The sequence below is a fragment of the Hermetia illucens genome, chromosome 4, assembly GCF_905115235.1.
Source record: "Hermetia illucens chromosome 4, iHerIll2.2.curated.20191125, whole genome shotgun sequence".
Lineage (NCBI taxonomy): Eukaryota > Metazoa > Arthropoda > Insecta > Diptera > Stratiomyidae > Hermetia > Hermetia illucens.
This window is the reverse complement of record NC_051852.1, coordinates 17,801,816-17,816,384: the sequence shown is the minus strand read 5'-3', so window position 1 is coordinate 17,816,384 and position 14,569 is coordinate 17,801,816. Positions and strand designations below refer to the sequence as shown.

At 43.1% G+C, this 14,569-nt stretch overlaps 1 protein-coding gene across 1 annotated transcript in view; it reads left to right on the top strand.

Annotated features, from left to right (window-relative positions):
* The window catches only part of LOC119653742 (alpha-ketoglutarate-dependent dioxygenase alkB homolog 7, mitochondrial), a 73,622-nt gene that overhangs the window by 24,225 nt on the left and 34,828 nt on the right, over positions 1-14,569 (top strand). The window lies entirely within an intron of this gene.

Sequence of the window (14,569 nt, the reverse complement as noted above, 5' to 3'; positions counted from 1 at the left end):
GTAATCGACCTTGTGTCTGCGGGGTCCTGCGCCGTGCCCTTTTTGGGGAAAAGGTAGATAATTCCTACAGTGGGGAAGGGTGGAAATTCCTCCGGGCAACTAATGGCCCGATTTATGCTATTTGCCAACCGACGATTCTGCACCCGATCCACAACAAGGCCGCTCCAGTTCTTTGAGCTGTTTATGGCTTGTTGAGCCTCCTTTTCTGTTGTCGTAGTGGCATGGCGAGTGCCGTCGACGGTGATCCACTCAACATGCTGGGCGGGCAACCACCAAAGTCCACCCCAATCTTCTTTCGCTTCCGTTACCGAAAACTGTACTTTCTGGAAGCTCTGTTGGGATTCGTTGAGTGATTTGAAAACCTCCGCATAAGTTGCATTCTGGACATGTCTGGAGTAACTTTTGCCATATCGCCGTAATCGACTGCATGCCACAGAAAGTTTCTGCTTCAATGTGTCCAAAATTTGACAGGGGATTGCATAGTTTATTTCTCACCCGTCTGCTGCATTGCCAGAGCTAATTTGAATCAGTCTGTCAATGTCCTGCCTTAGTGAGTCCCGCCAGCGTTCTTGACTATGGATTTCTTTGGTCACTCGATCTGATAAAGCGAAAGCGAATCCTTTGACTGTACAATATGTAGGCCGTAGTTGCACCATAATATGCAAGTGGATGTAGTTGCAGTAGCGATATATCAGCACATAACCGAGATGCAATCTCATCATTGATTTGAGATAGAATTCTCGGAGTTGCTGGAGATGCATAGAGCCTGGGAAAGCCTGGCTCTCTGATAATGGCCGGGATTGTGTCGCTGCGAGTAATAAATCGGTACTGGTCTGCGAAACAATGCTCCTGGTCATCGTGGAGCCTAGACGTCGAACCGCCCACCAACGACTAGCGGTTTCGACGCCATGCTGTCCATTACGGAAGCCTGACCCAGTCACCAAGTCAGACGACTCCCGCCGTACGGTTATCCGTACCGGACCTCCAATTTCTCCTTCTTCTCATTAGATAGATTTGCATTTTATACCTAACTGCCAGGTATGGTGATAGCTTCCACATTGGGTAATCTGCAAGACTGCAAAGTTCCTGCACTTTCCTCACCTACCCCCTGAGACGGTGCGGTGGCTTACAGCCATTCAGACTGAAGCTATCCATCCCTCCTCTTTTCACAACTGGGCTTGGGGCCGGCTACGGCAAAGTTCATTTTTATTTGTTTCAATTTTATTATCGGAGGATTCAGGTAGCGTGTAGAGGAAATAGCAGGTGCAAAAGGATAAATCAGAAAATTGTCAGTCTGTTGGAGGACCCGACTAAATGTGTACTTCAAATAATAGTGCAGGAGGTTGAATATTCTTTTAGGCTTAGTCTCTTAGCATTATTGGTAGCAGAATGCTGTGAGCCCGATTGATTGGGGTAACCTTAGCGAGTGGCCATGGTACTATGTTTCGAGGAGAAAGGAACCATTGGTGGGTTGTTCGTTGCGCAACGCTTACTTCGAGATTTCAGTATCTAAGTTTTCTTTACATTCATAACAGAATAATTGCCACTTGTCTTTGAATTCGTCTAATCGATGACTAACTTCTCCACAATTTCCACTGACTGATAGGAGTCATGACATCCTGCTACTTTTATCTGGCATTGCAAAAACTGTCAGGATGAGTGATCCACTCAGGTCATGAATATGTTATCAGGAAACTCTGGCGAACGTGTGCCTTGATTTTCGTACTACCACACTAACTGCTGCAGATAATAGAGACTGTGATGGAGAGCTATAGGATGGCCCGTTTTGTTAATGTAAGCAGGTCGTGCCGGAGAATCTTAACCTACTCTCTCTCAGGCAGCGGACAATGTGAAATATCCCGTTTGTATCTAGGACATACACTTGTTTGGCGCACTTCATGCTTTGTTGTTCTAAATTCCATTCGAGGATAGCAGATTCCATATGGCATAACCCAGAACATAATTATCGTCCTTGATCAGTGTATGAGCTGTGTCTCCCCTTTCCATCAGCTTCCAGGGATGTTCGGACGATGAGGCCCTTAAATTATTATTGTCCAAATCCAGACTAGCCTAATGAAAAAACCCAGACGTGAGCGGATACTTTTCTTTTGGAACCCTTAAATACCGACACATATTGGAGAGGAACAGCTTCAACTTCTGTATTGGTCCTGAAATGTCTATATTTTCACATTTTTGACAGAGCAGCGAAACCAGATTTAGCGCTATCAATGGGTTGAGCCATATTGAATTTGGGGCAGCTTCGGTGGGAAAGCACTATCCTAGTTCACAATCTGCTCGGGTCACTCTTGCAGAAGCAATTTCCTCTGACGCTTTTTAAACGGAATCCTACGAAAACGAATTGGATAAAGTTCAATGAACTTCTTGGCAATAGAGTACAGCTCCTCAGGCGACCAGCGACTCCTTTGGCGATAGAAGACCGATTGGAAACTCTGAATCGCACACTTTTAGAGAGCTTTGAAAAGGCTTGCCGCCAACGTGGTTAAAACGGGTCCTCCTTGGAACCGGGAACTAAAAACGCTCACTAGGCGACTTCTAAACCGTGTTTGTCCAAGCAATAAGAACGAAGACTGGTTAAATTTCCGGAACTCACAATGTAAATATAAGAGGCTCGTAAAACGTTCGAAATGAGATTCCTTTAGAGCGTATCCTTTAAAAGATATCAAACGAAGGTATCAAAAAGTTTTCCCATAGTATGGAGTCTCCTTGATCCGAAAACTTGATGTATTGATGACCTGCACGAAGACATGAGAGTGGTGTAGTTAATCCTTGGAATTTGGAAGTCGACCATTGATGACAACAAATTTTCGCTATTCATTGCTTGGTGGAAGCAAGAGTTAACTAAATTTTGGAAGATGATACAAGGGATAAGTTGGGCAGTAATTTTAAAAAAAGGTCCCTTTCAGGCAACTATGTCCTTACATGTTGAACACCCGTGGTAGTTATATACGGCTTGGTCGCATATAAATCAGTATCGTGGATCTTGGTCATTCCTCACAAGGGTCGCTTTTTGTGCAATTAACGCACCTGTCTCAGATTGAACATTTTTGCCAATATACCTTAAGTGTTCGCAATCAAATAGCTGCGTTTCGTCAACGATTTTGACTCTAACAAGAGTAATCTTTTGGCGAAGAGGATACACCATTTTGAAGACCTCGTTGAGCTTCTGAGAGGATTCGAAGATAGCAATAAATAGTGTTGATTGGGATCGAAGGCTTCTCCTTGTGGAGGGTAATAAAATTAACGGTAAAATTCAATTTTAATTGCGACTGCTCCAAATCTGAAAGGATATGCTTAGGGCCTGTTTTTCTGCAAGGTCCTCGGGTTTGGGAGATTTAGTCAATTTGTAGGGTTGGCGAGGTGATTGTTGAGGTATCCGGGATGTTTAGTCATGATCCTGAAGCAGAAATAGGGAATTCTATTGGCCCTAGTTTTTTAAAAGTCTCCTCCAGGCCCTTTTTTCGGGGCTTTTCAGGAAATTTACATTAAATTTTATGATTGCCGAAATTTTGACTTCTCTATTCGGTGGTTGGATAGACTGAGAAGGGATAGGTGAGCTTCCTAAAGGGTCACTTACAATTTTCATATTAAATTTTTCTGCTTTATTTTTTTTTTTATCGCATGACGAAGTTGAGGGGATGTTTGGCTGGCTTTTCTTTCCTTCCTTAATTCTTTCTGATTGTGATGCCGTTGCAGTCGGTGCCTATATCCCTGGTATCTGGTCATCCCTTAATTCGCGGGTCCCCGTTGGTCACAGAGGATTGGATGGTATGAGTTGAGTTAATGCTTCTTGAAATGACGAGCAGGCATACTGGTCAGCTTACTTCGGTTGGATAGAAAAATTTCCCCTGGTAGATTCTCCCAGAACTCCTCCAAGGTGTCCAGAGCTTGACAGGCATGTTTAAACTTCATTACCAGCAGGTGCTGTGTAGAACTTCTTCGATTACTACCTTTTATCATCATCATTAACGGGGCAATAACCGGCATCCGGCCTAAGCCTGTGCACTGCGCTGAGGTCCACCAATTCGATATCCCTAAAAGCTGTTTGGGGTCCTGACCTACGTCCTCGCTCCATCTTAGGCAGGGTCTGCTTCGTCTTTTTTTTCCACCATAGATATTGCCCTTATAGACTTTTCGGGGTGGACCATCCTCATCCATACGGATTGGGTGACCTGCCCATCGTAACCTGTTGAACCGGATTTTATCCACAACCAGACGGTCATGGTATCGCTCATAAATTTCGTCGTTATGTGGGATAGGTTACTATCCTTCTGTCTGCTGGTTAAGTTAGTTGTATAGCGGCTTCCACTTCCGTAATGTTGTTTTCTTGATATTGGCAAGTGATTTAAGATTTCTCCTTCTTAAATATTCAAGGCTTAGTCTGACTAACTTCTCTTGTCGTTTCTTAATGACTAGAATAGCAAAAACGCAAAAAGACTTTCCCTTCCTTATGGACGAACCATTGGGGACGAGTAGATTAAGCATATTCCTGGCTATCCCCGTTATCCGATCAAATGTTACACATTTGTCTGCTCTCTGCTTGGACGACGAAATTTGCAGTTTTTTAATCTTTTCTGTTTGAAGCCCAAAAGTTGACCGGAGTCGAATTATTGAGGACATCCGGGTGGACTAAACACTCTCCTTTTCAACCTAATACTCATCACTAACCATACTCTTCCTCTCAACAACAGAAAAATAGTCCCTGGAAGTGCATCATCAGTCAGTGCACACACTTACTTTGTGTGAAGCCGAAAACTTGAAACAAAGAAATAATTGACGTCGGCCAGGGAGGGCACTTCGTTTCTGCCATTTTTAGCCTAATAATCACATACAGTCAGTCCTTCTCTCCTGATAAGAAACACTGCATCCGAAAGTTAAAGATGCAAGAAAAGACAGTTCCTAGAACTTTGGGGGCCAAACTTATCCAACCACAAAGGCCCTACTCTGAGGGTTTCACTTGTGAAAATTAGAGCCTCTAAACACAACACGAACTGAAGTAAGGGAAAAACAGTTCTTAGAACAAGGACGGGAAAATCTTCTAGTCTTTATCCTAAATACACCAGGCGCCAGAGGACAAAGCATCGAAGGACTTGACTCACCTTCCTAAATTCATTAGTAAAGAGCCACGTGTCAACCAGTGGTGGTGGGTCTGACCAAATGTCAGCACGTGGTTGACAATGGTTACTGAATTTAGACATCCCCAACCTTCCTTTCTCACTACTAAGGCGCAATAACTGCAACGTATTTCAGCTATAATTTTTTAATTTAGCTTATCCATAACTAAAGTAGGACACCTGAGGTCGTACTAAATTGCTCCAGCTGATGAGAAGACAAGCTGTTAAGGAGGTTATACCCCATCATCAGCTGTTTGTTGTCGTAAAATTTTATTTGGAATTTCGTGTGGTTTGGTGTAAGACTCGTGAGCATTTTTAATGACGTCCTTTAACCACCTGTAAAAGACATTATTACTCCTACCAGGATTCCTTCCCCAGTTAAAATGTCATCATCTGTCTAATTGCTTTAGATTCAACTGTTGGAGAGGAAACACGTGGCAGATAGATAATGAACGACTTTAGCTCCTTTTCAACGTAAGAAACGTCGAGGCTTGTTCATTATCTGAGAGGGTTTTGTCTTTTACTTTTTATTTACTTCGTTTTGTTGCATATTTTTCTTCTGCTTATTCTTTTGAAACCAAATTCGCTATTGAAGATCGTGAATTGGCAGTGGTTTACTCTTAGACAAACAACTGATTCCCGAAATACTACACCCAAATGCCAAGTATGATAGCTTAGGTGCATGTAGCTTACGATGGAAATTTGGCTGTTGTCGCTGCAACCTCATAGGTAACTTTTTTCCCGAATTTCAACTGCTTTCATCAGTGGTCCTCTGTTGAAGTTTGCTTTCCCATTGGAGCAGCTTTTTGTCTCCATATAAGCCTTTGTTATCTGCCTCAACAAGGCTCACCAAAGATTAGGATATATCACCCTAATATCTACCCTGAGTCAGGCCAATGATTGATAGTAGCCCCGATGGCGTGATTGCTTCCTTTGAACATGATGAACCTGTGGAATTCGTATGCTACTTACAGGTTGGAATTGAAGTTGACTCTTTAGGATTAAGCTCCCCCGTTACCATCATCATCTCCTGAGGTCGTAAGCGTTGACGATCCTGTAGTTGCGCTTCTTCTACTATCCCTCGACGATGGTGCAGAAGTACGGTGATACCACGAATGTTTACGATTTGTTGCCGATGAGGATGTTGGTGAGTGCGACTCGCTGTTTGCATTTTGTGTGTATCTGATTGAGAAGATTTTATGACAGAACTGCGGGGTTATCCGAAGCCATTTTTTTTGAAAAAATTATTGTTTAAATCGCTGAAGGTGGGTGTTTCTGGATCTGATGGTTCTGATACAGTTACTCTGATTACAGGAACCATCGGTGGAGGGAAGGAGGGGGAAATTCTGTGATGCACGTGACGAGGTACGTGGGAATGAAAAAAAAGTTGACTGACAGTTTCGTCCAGAGCAGAGGCAACTCATCAGACGCTGCTTCGCCTCTGCCCTGGGAGCAGCGTGACCGAGAGCCCTGGACGAAACCGTCGGTAAAATTTTTTCAAAAACTTGGGTGTTTTACCCGAAAAAGAGGTCCTAAATACACCAGTAAGTAAGTTGCTTCCCAAGTCTCCCGGTCTGTCATCCAGTGGGGCTCAGGACTCCCAACATCTTCAACCAAAAAATACGTGAGAATTTTTTTGTTGAGGATGCTGATGATGTTCGCGGCACATTTGGTTGATTCTGCATTTGAAGCCGACGATGTGACGGTGCCCCCTGCATAGATTAAATGCAATCCCTAATCTTTCTTTCTTTCTGGTTGCAATGAGTGTTCATTGCCCTTGCAAACGCACTAACTCGCGGAACATTTTTTTTTGTAACTTGCCAGCTTCGTTGACCTAGCTGTCAAATGGGCGGTATTCAAATAATGACCTTTAGGTGTATCTCCGTCGACTCTGTAGCATCATGTCATTTGTACTATTAAAACTTGGGTTGATTATAAAATATTAAAAGCCAAACTTTTAGGAGAATATTCTAGTCTTTGCTAATATTAGGACATGACTGTACGTATGTCTACAGGTGCAAGGGTCTTACCTGCAATTAGACATCCCCTCTCCTCCGAACTTGTCCAATGCCTAACGCCATTTCTTTCATTGTTTTTTTTTGTAAATTTTTCTGCGTAATTTTACTTACCTTGGTCATTTCAAGGCTGTACCCTATTTTGTGGAGTTTGTGATAAAAAAGGGGGCATATAGGATACGCGGTGTAAACTTGTACGGTGTAGCCTTCGACGGCAAGCAAGGTTTCATCTCATACTTCGTCTCCACCGTCAATTGTTGTTCCAGAATATCTGAATTTATTCTGCGCTCCTCAATCTAGCCATCCTTAGCTCCCTCGTTAGTAGTATCCTTGAATACTGCTTTGTGATTTGGTCTCTCCATTGTAATTTGACTGCCGCATTCCTGAGGTTGTACATCGCAAATTAATCCGATTCTCCTTTTCTTAAAGAAGCTATCCCGCGAAAATTTGATAAGTTTGAGGTTCAGATCAGCAGCGCGCAGGCGCTTTGACTCTTTTCTATTCTTTGAGATGCTGCAGATGAGTTTCTTTGCTTATTGCTCCTTTCAAGCCAGAGGTTACGACCAGAAACTCAAGAAAACTACATTCACTGAAAATTGCGGTCTTAGAGAAGTCCTCAGGTGTACCTGATTTCGTCTGATCAAGTATAGTTAGCTAGCTAACACAGAGGACCATATGTCCGTGTTAGGTAACCTTCACTGGCCTTCTTATTTTTTTGTGAGGAGGCGAGAACCTTAGCTCCAGCACTCATATCTTCACCAGGAACACAACCATCCATGAAAAAACGGGATTCGAGCCTGATTAGTCGAAATCCAGAAGCTGAGCCAATTCGGTCATCGCACCGTCCGGCCTGCTGGTGTGAAATTTTATTAGGAATTTTCCATAGTAAAAACTCGTGAGCATTTTTAATGTCGTCTTTAATTAATTCTGAAGGCCAATATTACTTCTGTCTGGAACTCATTTCTCATTAAAAATGTTTTCACCAAATCTAATTGCTTTTCATTCAACTGTTCAACAGGAAGACATATGCCTGTGTCAGAAAATTCAGTGCGTAGGCAGCCGTTGAGTTCTCTTTCAACTTATGAAACCAGGAGTCTTGCTCAGTATCTGAAAGGTTTTGTCTCTTATTTGTTTTTTATTTCTTTTTGTTCCATGTTTTCCACGGGTTGTCTTTTGGAAACAAATTTACTATTGGCGATCTTGAATTGTCAGTGCTTTTTGCAGCTTCAAGTAGAATCTTTTCTGAAGTTTAATTCATTCACGTTCAGCGGCTATTTTATTTTTTGATAACGGCGCGACCAAGGTACATTTAGCTGGTTTTTAAATAACTCCTTTTAGTAATTTGCTTCTACGTGTTTCTAGAACGACCCAGTTGTCAGCCATCTTGGGATAGTTGATTTCATTGCATGGTATCAGCTGAAATTGCTATATAAGGGTGCATTCTACTTTCCATTGTTATGTCAGGTTCCTTTTAATACATAATTCGATGCCCGATGTTTTAAACTTCAGCTTCCAAGGAATCGACTTTTTTTCCAAAAGATAATCAAATAATCTGCTATGAAACTTAATTGACATTTGCTAAGATGGTGCCCAGACATCAAAGATGGGGCATTACCTGATGAATTCGTCTTCGTTACGGAACGCAACCGGTCATCGTTTAAATTTCTGCAATTTCTAATATTTTCTTATTTATACGAAACCCTGAAGATAAAGATAATTTCACCGTGGACATATTCGATCCTTGCTATTCTATGAACAAATTCCGAGTAGATGATTAATTTTTAATTTTGTTTAAATTGAGTTTCTAGAATTATTAAAGGAAGCACGTCTCCTTAAAATAATTACTTTATCATGGGCACGAATCTTTAACCCTAAACGTGAAAATAATTTATTGTTGCTTCGAAGGTAGGAAGAGGGTATCCTTACAGCTTACAGAGCATGTGAAATGTAGTTGTCACGTGTGGCATTGTCTTCCTTTATTCAAAAAGGGATGAGTTTGAATAGTAGGGTTAGAGCGCCACTATATTCAACGCTATAAAATGTAATTCCAAATATCAAAAAGTTTAGTTGTTGGTTGACCGGTGTCTAGTATTCTTGTTCTGAGGACAGATGTGGTTATTAAAACACAATCCTTGAAAAGTGAAACGAACGTACTGATGAAACCAAACACTAATCCTAAACCTGCGTTAACTATGGAAGAGTCCGTTGGCCAAGTCGACACAGTCCGGGCACTAGGACCGATCTACGCTTCTCTGAAACTCCAGGGAATGTATATAACTGAGGAGTACCGCCTTCACCATAAAATCCATGCAACCGTCAATTTCATCCTGTCAAACATCATGTACTATGCGTGCTTCATTATCGAATTATTTTTTGTCAAGTCGCTGAAGCAGTTACTGGAAAACCTCCCCATGAACATTTGTGTAACATCCTGCAATGTGAAATTTTGTGTGATCCTGAAATTGAGACCTCATCTCATCAAGATAAACCAGTTGTTGAACCGTCTAGATAAGCGTCCCATGACGGCCAGGCAGTCCCGGAAATTGGAGAATGTAATCCGTGATTGCAAAAGAATTACCTTGGCCATTATGGCTTTGTATCTTACTTTGAATTCGATGTATACACTGAATGGAGCAGTTTCGAACTATACAAGGCTTTTGTATGATATCTGGGTTCCTTACCATTGGGAACACAACCATTCCCTGTTTTGGGTTTATTTGTTTATGCAATATGCCTTTCAAATTCAATTGTCGCTCGAAAACGTTGCAAACGATTTCATTGGAGCCCTTTATTTGAATGTCCTGAATACCCATTTGGAGATAATCATGGAACGGTTTGCGAAACTACATCATGATCCGAATGCAAGTGAGGAGGAAAGTATGCAGAAATTCAAAGAATATGTGGAGGATCATCGGATTATAATGGAGTGAGTATGGTTTGGGAGAAAAGAAATACCCTTTTGCTTGGTACGAACATATAGTGGAAATAATGGCGAAGAACTCGAAAAGGTCATAGGAGCATTCTCTCGGAAAGGTGATCCTCAACACTCCTTAAGGAAATCATTCCAGTTCCTGGAGTTTCTTTTGGATCCCATCTATTGGGCTACTCTGACTTCGGCGTCTCTTCGGTTCGGTTGTGAGGTCTAATATTTAGGTCAAAGGCACCACCCAATTCCCTTTAATTCTTCGCGATTTTACGACAATGGTAGAAAATGTGTTGCGGGGCCTCGGGTCCAGCGGTGCACTCGGGACAAACGAGAGGCTTGTCTAATCCGTAGCTGTACCAATACTTCTGAGAGTCACCGTGTTCCGTAAGGAACTGGATTAGATGGTAATTCGATTCTTGATATCTTCTCTCGATTCGTTTCTCAGGGATCAGTATACGGGTTCTATGACTTTTTTAGGACTTATCCTGCTTTTGCCGCTTGCTCCTGTACAGTTTTTCCTAGTGCCCTTTTAGAAAGTCACATTCACTTCGGACACTGCCTGATTGATAATAAAGATGGCCTTCGTCTTTTCCGTAAGCCAAAGTCAGTTTAACTGTTCGAAGCAATGACTTAATGGACCAAGAAATGACGTAATGGATTCAACCACCGCCAGATGCGTCTCGCATCAGAGAAGCCCATTCCATAAGTAACTTTCGATTGACCGAGCTAAGTAGCCAGCGACATCGAATTTAATCTAAGTTCCCTTAATCCAATCCCAGTTGGATGAGGTCAAGGCACTCCTGAAAGCGAGTGTCATCACCTCCTCCGCGTTTACTAACAGGCATCGTTCCTCAAGCTAAATCCTTGATCATATCTATCGCATTTAAATCTATACTGTCGCGTACAGAGGTCATCCGTTGACTCGGTGAATGGAAACAGCCTGTTGTATATCATCCTCTCCAACATATTGTGGCTTAGCTGTTAACCTTCCTAAAGTCTTCCCCGAAAATAAGATGATCTCAGCACCGAGATTTCCTGGTTTCATAGAGGTGCAACCATTTTCATCGCTGTTTTCTTTGGGCCACTTTCAATTTCGAAAAAAAAAACGTAGTGTTCGCTGTGGTTATAATCCTCACTCACTCTACAGACCATCCCTTTCAGTAACGACGTACTGAGTTATGTCAGATGCCTGGCCTATCCTAATCTCTTCGCCATTGTCTGCTACCACAAACCAGAAAGGTTTCGATGAGGACTTACCATTTAGTGTTTGTCACTCGGCTTTCTTTTTCAAGGCCGTAGAGGTGGGACTGCAGATGCGGATGTCGTTGATTTTTCCTCTTCCAAAGCCGAAAAGTTACTGTTAAGTTATGTTAAGTTATGGTTGGTTTCGCGGCATCCTTTGCCCAAGCAGTGCTACCTTAATTTTGGTATGTGTCACACATTTCTGGCAGGACCATTTACGATTCTCGAGTGGTATGGAAACAGGTGTAGAGCTGCCTTGCAATGGTTGAGTCCTAGGATTTAGCTCCCTCCCTTTTCCTGCCACTTTTTGCAACGTTCCAGACGTCCACATCCCTTTTCCCTTGCACAATATGCATCGTGAGTTTTCAGTCCCTTCTTTGATGAGATAGCCCTCTTTTCGGAATGTAGGATTTGTGCACGTCCATATACTTTCCTCATCCTATTTTTGTGGCCATTTGCGTTGGCTTTCTTCGGTAAGAGGTTTTTTTTCTATTTGGCAGTTTACTGGGATCCCGATGGCTTTTTGGCACCGTTTCTGCTTCTATCAGCCGCTTTTCTGACTAGCTTATTTTGAGGAGCTGTCCTTGTTTTCCGGTGACTTTTGTTTTTGAAGTTTTGACGTTCTCTCTTCTGCAATCCCCTAATATTGGACAACTTAATTCCTGTTATCAGAGCCCGGATAATTCGATGCATTTTTCGCATTTCCTTTATGGACTCATGCAGTTTATTTACGAGTATATGTTCGAAACGATATTCTAGTTTTCCACTTTTTCAGTCGCGCTTTGAACTAAAACGGTTGTTTTCGATCCGGGGGCTATCCGTGTTCCTTTTTGCCTTTTTCGAGTTCCCTGCCGAATCTGGACTACCAGACGTTTTTGTTGTTTCCGATTGATACCTTCCAACTTTGGAGCAATTTCTAAAAAAACCACCCGTACTGAGGTTTCGAAGTCATAGTCTTAAAAGACTCTCCTCCATATTGGGTTTATCTTTTGGGCGCACTTTTTGTTTCCACCTACCCAACCAAAGCATAAGTCTGCGTAAGCGCGCCGGTATAAAGTTTATAATGTACCCGCCGAGAATCCCTTTATTTGCACGAAGCCACGTACGTGATGGGGGCTTTGACAACTTAACACAGGAGCGTCTCGTTCTCAACATTATAAAGTCTGAATGCTGGGGTCGCTAGCGTGGACCCCCATTGTGTATAGATGTTTAGCCTCTTCTTGTGGGTCTGTTTGCCACGGCGATCCAATCCAGGAGGCTGGAATGTTGCTCGCCGGTCTGGTACCAAGTCGTGGAGGCGGCTGTACAATGCCGCCACATTATTCCGCCTCCAGGTGAAACCACGCGGGTTCAGCGGAGAAACCCAGGATGTGGTTTCGGCAACGGAGTGACCGGGTGAACCTGACGCTTCGAGGGCGCTTTTTTGGACCATCTCCCGGTTCGAAGAAAGCCTTCTGCCTCGATAAAGGGATCCATTTGGACCCTCCCCGAACATCGAGCTTGAAGGAATGCTCCTGTCGCACCACGACTTTAAAGGGGCCTTCGTATGGTGGGTGCAGCAGCCTCCAAAGACCATCCACCCATCCTCGAGGTCCCTGGGGGTGTCCAACTCTGGCGTCGGATATCGTGAAGGTGGAGTCGACCGCAGTTTTGAAACTATGTCAATTTGGCCGTTTCGTAATCGCGCAGCATGCCAGAGTCACTTAAATCTGCTCTGATATCCTGCACAGGGTCGGTAGGGAGCCGCGGACACCATCTCCGTGGGGCTAGCCGCGAACTCCTCTTCCATCCGCACTTATGGCTACAAGCAAGTGGGCATGAGTCTCAGACTGCACTGAACGTATTCGTGGCGATTCGTTTTGGCGAACATTAGCACCCTCATTTTAGGCGCAAACTCCCTGTGTTACTATGGGCTGTTGGTGGATCTGCATAAAAAAGCCTTGATAGACCCCGCAATCTCTTTAAAGCATGGGTCTGTTCTGGGGATCTGCTCGCGCTGGCTGGACGGTTGCACCCGCCTGCGTGTTAATTCCATTCGCAGACTTTTGGTTCCACAAAAAATTACTGAGACGTTTCAAGATTTTCATTAGCACCAAAACCCTTATGCCGCTTTAACGCCGACGGTCCTTCGTTTTCAGTTGTTAAGGACTTAAGGTTTACGTCTTCAGGGCTATCTGGTTTTCTGAGAGAATACGGATTTTAACACGTTTGTACTTCGCCCTTAGATTCTCTCTGATGCACAGCTGTATCCAATCCACTTTTTCCCTGAAATACAATGGTGTGTTTCCCTAGTGGTTCCCATATGCTTTGCTTTGGATTTACTTCATAATCGACTCAACTTTGGAATCCCGGAAGAACTTTGGTATTATTAAATTACTGCTCATTTTCAGAGTTGGGTTTGTGATTTCGTAGATTTCTTTACTGTGTTGATGTGGTACGTGTGCTCCAAAGGTTGGAGTTGCAAGACTGCCTTCCAGACATGTGAAGCGAACCCATTACGATACCCATTATTATTATTCTGTTAAGGGAAAGTCGCACCGCGTCCTTGAAGAATTATTGTGCCCCTTTTACTGGTTATAGTGTACCTATTGATAATAGTACCTCAAGCAGGCCTATAACCGTTAGGTACTTTAGTATGTTCCCTACTTCCAGATCTTTCAGCTTTGCATCTGGTATTAAGTGTTCTCTCAGATGCCTCGACCTACTTTGCACAAGCGCCGGACATTGTTCCAGGACGTGTATAGAGGTTTCGTCCTCCTCCTCACAAAACCTGCAGGCAGTGTCCGTAGATATCCCTAGCTTCCCTAGGTGATAGTTCAGCCGACAATGACCAGCAAGAATTCCCACTATGATTCGGAGGTTCTTTTTTGTGTACGATACCCATAATAGAGACAGGCAAATCTTTGAAGCTGGGGTGTGCTCCTTGCAGCTTCACCTTGTTTTACCTTTGGCCACACCGCGAAAGCTCCAGAAATTCACATTTCGACATCACTTTAATATAATTGACAAGGCTGTTCTCTAAAGGAAGTATGAGTTCCAGAGTGTTTGCTGAAATTTTTTCATATTTATCTATATATATTGATATCATGAGCATATCCCTGGGCATAATACCCTGCCCTACTTAGTAAAACTACAAGATAAGAATGTGGGCATCCCTTACGGCTATCGACACATTTGGTCTCCCCACATAAGTACACTTTTACTAGCCTGCTTATCAACAAGGCGTTTCCTAGACCTTGCTTCCTGCTTTCAGA